Source organism: Hevea brasiliensis, chromosome 4, assembly GCF_030052815.1.
Source record: "Hevea brasiliensis isolate MT/VB/25A 57/8 chromosome 4, ASM3005281v1, whole genome shotgun sequence".
Classification (NCBI taxonomy): Eukaryota; Viridiplantae; Streptophyta; class Magnoliopsida; order Malpighiales; family Euphorbiaceae; genus Hevea; species Hevea brasiliensis.
This window is the reverse complement of record NC_079496.1, coordinates 31,050,869-31,059,283: the sequence shown is the minus strand read 5'-3', so window position 1 is coordinate 31,059,283 and position 8,415 is coordinate 31,050,869.

The window sequence follows — 8,415 nt, the reverse complement described above, 5'->3', positions numbered from 1 at the left end:
AGACCACTAACTTTAAGAAATGACTTATTTAATTAAAGTTACCAAATTTACAATTTTGCCTCATTATTTCCACTTTTATATTATGTACCATATTTTTATTTTTCATTGCATTTTCAAAGTTAAATATCATTTATTTTTAATGGAAATTTAGGTCAAAAGACAACTTGGGGTGTCAAATGACCACAATGCCCCTGTTCGGATTGCATTCCCGATTTTTCGATAACACCGGGTTTTGTCCATTTTTTCGATTTGTCACTTTTCTTTGTACTAATTATTTAATTTTTATTTAATATTTCTAATGATATTTATACTTCAATAAATATTTATTTGAGTCCTAAAAATATTTTCTAGGGTTCCCCGCAGTCCAGGGCTATTCAATGGTCCACGTCGTGACTTCCCGGTGCGGTCACCCATCGCTAGGGTTCTCGGCTCGCTTAACTTGGTTACATTTCTTTGCTATTATTCTTCCTTTGTTTTTCTTGTATTTTCTTTTCTTGTATTTCATTATTTTATGTCTCCTCAATCATAACGAAGTGTAGTTCTAGGCATCCTAGCTGTCCGGACAACACTGGCCACCGGAACAATAGAACGCACTACCGAACATAGGGGTGTTACAATTCTCCCCCCCCCCCCTCCCCCCCCTTAAATAAATTTCGTCCACGAAATTTTACCCAATAGCCATCTTACAATAGTCATACGTTTATTTTTTTTTTCTTTCTATACGATCGTATAATCTTCTTTTCCTCAAATTTGTATAAGACTTTTAACAATCTAATACAAAGATTAATTTGTTTGTATAACACCAATCTCCTCTTACTATTGTGCTGTCTAATATTTCGGTTTATGTTCCTTCTTGAATGACCTTTGAGGTCATGTTAGAATTATTTATCTAGTCATTGGTCCTCTGACCATTCTAGTCCATAGTCTTTCTCACATTCGTAACACTTCTTTGTTATATCTGAACCAACTGTTTGAATTTTTACTTCCATAACTCTTTTTATCTGTCGATATTCTATAACTTACTTCCTTTTGTACTGAACTATAACCTTTCGATAATCTAACTTTTGAGTTTTAGATCCCTAAGTAGGATTTTCAAACTTATTTCTAACAATTAAATTATGTCCTGGCATAACTATACCAAAACAGATGCCGTTGGCAACTATTCTCATCTAGGTGTACTATCGGGTAGTACATAGCTCTACACAATAATCTCAAGTTAGTACTTTAATCTGCAGCTTACAGTATAAACATCAAGAACATTGCATAGTTACTAAGATACATTCCAATAGATCAAACTTTCCTATTTTTTATCCTTTTTGAATTCACTGATATCCAAACTTATTCTGATTACAATATCCATTAGCAATTACTAACAGTAACATCCTTGCCCTCATCTAGAGCAATTCCATTACTGCATCTTACTTTTACGTCCTCTTGCCTTACATTAAGTAGGCTCGCCAATTAGCTTTATAATTTATGGTGTGTCAGAAAATACTTTTCACCGATAAACTCTTCCAAAACTAATTTCACTTATTATCACAATCCTTATCTTAAAGGACTAATCACTAATGCATCGAAATTTATTCCCCTGTAAAGGAATAACAACAGAACATATAATTCTAACACTAACATAAAAGTATTCAGACTCCAGGTCAAACAATACATAAACAAAGAGTGCCATTCTTCTTCTTAACAAACAATACTGGCGCTCCCCTTGGTGACACACTAGGGCGGATGAAGCCCTTTTCAAGTAGTTCTTGCAATTGCACTTTCAACTCCTTCAACTCTACTGGTGCCATTCTATATGGTGTTATGGAGATTGGATCCACACCAGGCATAACATTAATTTCAAACTGCACTTCTCTTCCCGGAGGTAATCCTGGCAATTCATCAGGAAACACGTCTGGAAAGTCATATACTGTAGGGATGTCCCTCAATGCTGGACTCCCCACTTGGGTGTCTACCACATGTGCCAAGTATGCTTCACACCTTTTTCTAATCATTTTTTTTCTAGCTAGTGCAGCCGAAATGATGTTTGATGGCAATAATTGCCTCTCCCCATGTATTACCACATCACTGTACTGAGGGAGACCAAAAATGACTGTCTTCAGCCTACAGTCAATCATGGCATGATGCCTAGCTAACCAATCCATGCCCAAGATGATATCATAATCTCTGAAGGGCATTTCAATGAAATTAGACAGGAAAGTGTGTCCTTGGATCACCAAAGGACAATCTTTATACATTTTATTAACCCTGACCTACTGTCCTAACGGACTTGTTACTAGCACCTCAAGGTCCATTTTTGTACATGGAACAGCAATGCAATCAATGATGCTAGCACACACACAAGAATGGATAAAACCCAGATCAAATAACACAAACACATCTTGATTAAAAGTTGAGAAGGTACCAGCCACAACATTAGATGTCTCGGCCTCTTCCCTCTGTCTCATTGCATAGACTCTAACCGGAGCACTGTCCTGCTCTGAATGTTTCACTGTGCCTTGGTTGCCTGCTGGGCTACCTCTACCCCTGCCTCTACATCTGCTGGGTGGTTGTGAACTTCTAGTGACAGGGCTCTGAACTGACCCTTCTGTAGTAGTAAGAGGTGGTCCAACTGTAACACCCCCGTTTGCATAGCCTGGTATATTTCACTGTTCCGGTGACCGGTGTCAGTCCGGACAATTATTGGGATTAGAGCCACACCTAAGACAATTTGAGAAGCCATAAACACAAATAATTAGTAATGTTTAATTAGTTAACTATAAATAAGAAAAACAGAACATAAGAGGTTAAACGAGCCGAGAGTCACAGCGATGAGTGACCTCCTCGAGAAGCATCGAAGTCTTTTTAAACTCAAATTTCGAACCGTAAAATGTGTCACTGCGGTCCTTAGGACTCTTATTAACACAGTGGAAAAGAAAACCACGAAAAAGAAGCGTTAAGCCGGTCAAAAATTAGGTCGAGGAGCGGAAGAAATATTGGATTATTTGCAAATCGGGATGAGCCGTGAGGGCAATTTGGTCAATTGACCCGAGTGACTTCGACCTAATCACAAATAAAATCAGAGAAAAGAAAATTTCAGAATCGAGAATAAAATTAAAGAACTAATAGAAAAATAAATAGAAAAAAAAAAGAAAAGGAAAGAGGTTGGAAAAGTCAAAGTTGATGACATCACTAATGATGTCATAAACAAATTTGTTAAATATTTATTAAATTTGATATTTATGGTCTTCCAAAGCAAAAACGTGTAAAGGAAAAACAAAGAAAAAAATTTAGGATTTTCTTCTTCTTCCCCTCTCTCTTTGCCACCCACTTGTTTCCTTAAATCCCCCATGGAAGCTTTCTCTTTAAGCTTACATTAAGCTCAAATTGTCCTTACCCAACCATAATAACTCTCATAAGGACTTCTTTAAAGCTTGTTATTACTACTTAAGAAGGAGATTTCAAGAAGAAAGAAGAGCAAAGGTTAGGGTTTTGAAGCTTTAAGTGAGGTTAGCATATCAAACTCTTTATTTTTCTATTTAAATGCATGTTTAGGTAATTAAGTGAGCTTAGAACTTGATTTAAATGAAACAAACATGGGAGAGGGACCAAAATGAAATTTGGGCAGCTTGATAGGAGTATGAATTACATGAAATTGATGCATTAGAAGGAGTTTAAAAGCTTTGATTAGTTGAATGGTTAAGGTTAAGTGCACTAGTTATGGTTAAATGCAAGAGTTAGTGAGTTTAGGGTTTCAATGCAAGGGTTTATGAACCAAAAATTGGAGAAATGCATAAATGGCATATTTGACCTATTGTGAAATGAAATAATGATCAATTAGGACCAAATAAATTGTATGGGAATGGTGGAAAATTTAGCTAAATTCGTAGGTCAATGGTCATCTTCTGTGGCATGACCAAACCACTGAAGGAACAAAACTCAAATTTTACAAGTCCAATTGATATGCCACCAATTTGAGATGAAAATAGACATAAAAGATCACAATTTTCATTAAGGAACCATGACCAAAAACTGACCAAAACTTGGTGAAACAATTGACCAAAGTGAATTGATTGCAGGCTGCCCTGCACCAAAACTGACCAAATGAAACTGTTCATTTGGTCATAACTCGAGCTAGGTAGGTCAAATTGACCTGAAATTTTACCAGCAATTAGATATGATATAGACCTAAAACTTTCATGAAGAATACCAACCCAAATTAGGCCATTAACTCATTCAAATCATTGAGCAAAGTTAAATTTACTGTACTGAGATTCTGCAGAATTTTCATTGAGCAGCAATGTTTGGATGGCTATAACTCTCTCTAGAAAACTCGGATTTAGGCGATTCTTGAACCGATGGAAACTTAAGCCACAGTACAACATTTCATATGAAGAAAGTGAGACCAAATTATGAACTTAACTTGATCAAATTATTAACCAAAGTTGGACCAAAAATCTGTCAGCACCAAAATCTCAGTATGAGCGATTACACGTGAGCGATAAACTTATTTTGGCCATAACTTGAGCTAAAAAACTCCGATTGAGGTGATCCAAAAATGAGAATACACTTAAGACAATAAGGAACATTTTCTATGAAGGAAGTTTTGTCAAATTCCAACAGTAGATCGACCAATGGAATAGTGCAACTTCGGAGCACAAAATTGAAAATTGGCAATTTTGCCAAAATGACCTATGCTTTGAAAAAGTGACCAAAACCAACAAGTTTAATGAACAAAATGTGGTATGTGGGTGAAGTTGGAGTTCCCATACCTATTAATCCTTAGAAAGTCAATTATTTGACTTAAATAGTGCAGTGAATAGTAACCCGAAACACAAAATTTCGAGAACGTCGAATTTAACACGTTAAAAATAGGTAAATGCGAAGTTAAAATTTATTTTGGGATTTATGTTAAGTTCTAGTACTGAAACATTGTAAAATTTTGTGTTTCAGTTGAAAAGAATATCGGGAAGGAACCCGAGGAAACGAGTCGAGGTTAAGGGACGACTCGCTTGAGGTTTGTGCACAATAAACCCTATTTAAGCATTTTATCTTTGAAAAATTGATTTATTACGCATTATGAATTTATGAACTTTTGTGTTGCCACCTTGTGATCAAATTGTAATTTTGGAAATGGATTTGATTTTTGTATGCAATATTTGAATGAAATGTTTGAAACGAATTTTTGATTCACACTTAGCATGACAGTTACTTATTATTCCTCCTCCATTTATGGGGTTGAGATCGTTTATTTTCCTCCCTCTCTGGCTTGCCAGTTGAGGTTGTAGATCGAATGAGTACTCATTAGCTAGCTAGCCACCTCCCTCATTGGTTTCGATTAATGGGGTTGAGATTGCTTTGTCGTGGTGTACAACATGGCATTGATCGGAAATTGTGTCATGGCAAAAGTTGTGTACGACTTTGGCAACACTGTGTTTATGTAATTGTTTGACTAAATATTTTTAATATATTTTTTGACAAAATGAGTTGTTATGAGCTTTGATATTTGTGAAATGTGATTGTGAAGTATTCAAATTATGTTTCATCAATAAATGATTTATGTATCGCATTTTAAATCTTTATTGTGCACCACTGAGTATGTTTATACTCAGCGATAGTTTAATTTACTGTCGCAGATAAAAGCAAGGAGAAAGCAGCAGAGTGAGCTGCGGGATTGACAAGATCTTTCTGATCCCTTTTTGTACGGGTATTGTTTTATACCCTTATGGTTATTTTGATGTAAATACTGTAATGTCATAAGTATCAATGTAAATTGAGCAGTTGTAAATAAACTATAATAATATTATTTTAGATTTTCTTCTGTAAATTTGATATTTGTACATATGGATTTTCTGCCTTATGTTTTGTGAATGGAATTATTGAACATACTGAGTTGACAAATTTGACTTGGATTGTGAAACTGTTTTGGAATGGATTTACTTGAGTTGAATTGTGAATTATTGGAGGTTGGGAGTTGTAAAATAGTTTTGGAAGTGCTTTTTACAGGTATTTGAAGAACTGGTTTCTCAAAATACAGAGGGAACTCTGTCAAAATTTTTATAAAATTTGCGACAAAATTTGAATGGACAAAAATTTTTACTAGTATTTAAACTTTGAATAAATGGTTTTTAATTCTTACCAAAATGCTCACCACTTCCAAAATGTAAGAAAATTGTTTTAAAATCCCTTGTAGGGTACTTAATGAGTTATCGGTAGTTGAAGTTCGGTAGTTCATTAAGTATTCTACGGGAGCATGTTATGCCTTACGGAGGGGTGGGATGTGACACCAACACTGCGTTTTCTGGTGCAGTCCTTGGCAAAGTGTCTTGTGCCTCCACAGTTATAACAGGCTCCAATAGCCTTATAGCATATCCCACCATGATATCTTTCACAAGTTTCACATTGGTGGGAAGGGTAGGAACCTCTGGTACTCTGCTGACTAGATAGAGGAGGTTTCTGTCCTGAATATCTTCCCCTACCAGACTTCTTGCCACCTCTGCCATGTCCCCCATGGTTCTTCCTCTTTCCAGTAGGACCACTGGAACTCTGTTCTACTGATTTTCCCTTTTTCTCTGTCTTCTCTGATTTCTTTCTCTCAGGAGCAGCTTCACACTCAATTCTTTCCAACTCTAGGGTTTGGGAAACATGTTCAGAGAAGTTAGTGTGTTTGAATCCGACCACTTGTAATCTGATACTGGGCTTCAAGCCGGTTTCAAGCCTCTTGCATCTCTCCCTGCTGGTAGCAAGTAAACTAACTGCATAATGGCTCAGGCGGGAAAATTCCCTTTCATACTCAGCCACTGATCTGCTCCCCTGTTTCAGACTTAGGAACTCTTGTAGCTTCTGGTCTACATAAGCATCAGGGACATATTTTTGTCTGAATTCCCTAAGAAAGTGATTCCATGTTAGCACTGCAGGTTCTACCAGACTGTGGGGAATGGTTTTCCACCAGTCATAAGCACCCCCCTGTAGCAAAGATACTGAGTATTCAAATCTGAGCTCCTCTGTACAATGTAGCTTCTTGAATACCCTATCCATCCTCTCTAACCACTTTATTCACCTCTAGAGGATCTATCCCCTTGAACTCAGAGCCCCATACTTCATCAATTTGTCATCTTGCCTAGTAGGAGGCGTGGTTGTACCACCGGTGTGCGTATTGGGACTTGAGTAGGCACATTACCGACCATTTGTTGGAACATTGCGACCATCTGTGAAGCGGCCCGAGTAGGAAATTGCGATGCTGCAGGGTGGTCTTCTTTGAACCATCGACATTATGTAAGGCTGGGGCATCCCCTTGCACCTCAGCCTCAATAGATTGATCGACTGAACGATCACCCTCTTCCATAGTCAATGCGAGGATCTTAGATCTTCTGAACAAATAACACAAGGAGATTTTCTCCCGTTAGTGCATATTTATAATGTAATGTACTGTATGTATCAAACAATGATATTGAGCAGTTGTACTATGAAGAAAGAATATTCAAATTACAGGTGAAAACAGAATTTAAAAACTAGCTCTGATACCACTAAAACATGTCACACCCTACCCCTCTGTAAGGCATAACATGATCCCATAGTATACCTAATAAATTACCAACTCCATCTACTGATAACCCATTAAATACACTACAAGGGATTTTAAAAACTTTTCTTACTTCTTTTACAGTGGTGAGCACTATTTACAGGTGTTAAAAAATTTTTTGAACTTAAATGAAAGAAAAAACACATTTGAATTATTTGGAATTTCTATAAAAATTTTGACAGCGTGCCATCTGTATTTTGGATAAAACAGTTCTTCAGAAAACCTGTAAAGATCACTTCAATATATTTCCAAATCTCAACTCCAACAGTTTTCTCAACACAACATATTTCTCAACTCAAATCCACAGTGATTTTTCAAAGACTGAGATACAAGAAATATAATACAATTTTTACAAGCCAAAAGAACTCATAATTATTTTACAAGTTCAATGTACAATTTGAATTTACAACTGCTCAAAACCAAGAACACTATGTACATACAGTGGTCATACATTACAGTACAAAATTCAAAATATGGCATACTTATTATACCCGATAATCTCTCGCTGGATGTACTAGCAGCCTAGTCTGCTGCCCTGTCCGTCTGTCTACATGCGACAGCAATGAAAAGCTATCGCTGAGACGATGTCTCATTGGTGCACAACATTAACCAAATACAACTTTAAATCACAGTTCATAAATCATATAAATGATGGATACGTAAAACCATAGTTAAATTCATTATTTTATGTCTCATTGGTCCACGCCGTGACTTGCCGGTGCAATCACCCATTGCTAGGGTTCTCGGCTTGCTTAACTTGGTTACATTTCTTTGCTATTATTTTTCCTTTATTTTTCTTGTATTTTCTTTTCTTGTATTTCATTATTTTATGTCTCCTCAATCAT